The sequence below is a fragment of the Arachis duranensis genome, chromosome 1 (assembly GCF_000817695.3).
Source record: "Arachis duranensis cultivar V14167 chromosome 1, aradu.V14167.gnm2.J7QH, whole genome shotgun sequence".
NCBI classification, from domain to species: domain Eukaryota; kingdom Viridiplantae; phylum Streptophyta; class Magnoliopsida; order Fabales; family Fabaceae; genus Arachis; species Arachis duranensis.
In genome coordinates, this window is record NC_029772.3 from 21,017,239 (window position 1) to 21,019,349 (window position 2,111).

Here is a 2,111-nt window from a genome sequence, read left to right on the forward strand (position 1 = left end):
CCAACCCGGATATGTCTCCAACTTGCTGATGGCTCCATTAAATATCCATCAGGCATAATTGAGGACATGATTGTCAAGGCTGGGCCATTTGCCTTTCCCACTGACTTTGTAGTGCTGGAAATGGAGGAGCACAAGAGTGCAACTCTCATTCTAGGAAGACCTTTCCTAGCAACTGGACGAACCTTTATTGACGTCCAAAAAGGGGAATTAACCCTGAGAGTCAATGAGGATGAGTTCAAGTTGAATGTTGTCAAAGCTATGCAGCATCCAGACACGTCAAATGACTGCATGAGCGTCGACATTATTGACTCTTTAGTGGAAGAGATCAATATGACTGAGAGTCTCTAATCTGAGCTTAAGGATATCTTTAAAGATGTTCAGCCTAACCTGGAGGAACCAGATGTTCAGCCTGATTTGGAGGAACTAAAGGAAATAAAAGAACCTCTGAAAATTCCTCAGGAAGAGGAGAAACCTCCTAAACCAGAGCTCAAACCACTACCACCATCCCTGAAATATGCATTTCTGGGAGAGGGTGACACTTTTCCAGTGATCATAACCTCTGCTTTAAATCCACAGGATGGGGAAGCACTAATTCAAGTGCTAAGGACACACAAGATAGCTCTTGGGTGGTCCATAAGTGATCTTAAGGGCATTAGCCCAGCAAGATGCATGCACAAGATCCTATTGGAGGATGATGCTAAGCCAGTGGTTCAACCACAGAGGCGGCTAAATCCAACCATGAAGGAGGTAGTGCAGAAAGAGGTCACTAAGTTACTAGAGGCTGGGATTATTTATCCTATTTCAGATAGCCCCTGGGTGAGCCCTGTTCACGTTGTCCCCAAGAAGGGAGGCATGACAGTGGTTCATAATGAAAAGAATGAACTAGTTCCTACAAGAACAGTTACAGGGTGGCGCATGTGTATTGACTACAGAAGGCTCAATACAGTCATCAGAAAGGATCATTTTCCTTTACCATTCATAGACCAGATGCTAGAGAGACTAGCAGGTCATGAATACTACTGCTTTTTGGATGGCTATTCAGGTTACAACCAAATTGCAATAGATCCTCAAGACCAAGAGAAAATAGCATTCACATGTCCTTCTGGAGTATTTGCCTACAGAAGGATGCCTTTTGGTCTGTGCAATGCACCTGCAACCTTTCAGAGGTGCATGCTCTCTATCTTCTCAGATATGGTAGAGAAGTTCCTGGAAGTCTTTATGGATGACTTCTCAGTATTTGGAGACTCATTCAGCTCCTGTCTTGATCATTTAGCACTTGTCCTGAAAAGGTGCCAAGAGACTAACCTGGTCTTAAACTGGGAAAAATGTCACTTTATGGTGACTGAAGGAATTGTCCTTAGACACAAAATTTCGAACAAAGGAATAGAGGTGGATCAAGATAAGGTGGAGTTAATTGAAAAATTACCACCACCTGCCAATGTTAAGGCAATCAGAAGCTTTCTGGGGCATGCAAGATTCTACAGAAGGTTTATAAAGGATTTTTCAAAAATTGCCAAACCTCTGAGTAATCTGCTAGCTGCTGACACTCTATTTATTCTTGATAATGAGTGTTTGTAGGCGTTTGAGACTCTGAAAGCTAAGCTGGTCACAGCACCAGTCATCTCTGCACCAGACTGGACATTACCATTTGAACTAATGTGTGATGCCAGTGACCATGCCATTGGTTCAGTATTGGGACAAAGGCATGGTAAGCTTCTGCACGTCATTTATTATGGCAGCCGTATTCTAAATGATGCACAGAAGAACTACACAACCACAGAAAAGGAGTTAACTGCAGTGGTTTATGCCATTAACAAGTTCAGATCTTATTTAGTAGGATCAAAAGTGATTGTGTACACTGACCATGCTGCTCTTAAATATCTACTCTCAAAGCAGGATTCAAAACCCAGGCTCATAAGATGGGTGTTGCTTCTGCAAGAGTTTGATATAGAAATAAGAGACAGAAAAGGGACAGAGAATCAAGTAGCTGATCACCTGTCCCGGATAGAACCAGTAGCAGGAGCATCCCTCCCTCCTACTGAGATCTCTGAAACCTTTCCGGATGAGCAATTATTTGCTATTCAGGAAGCTCCGTGGCTTGCAGACAGTGA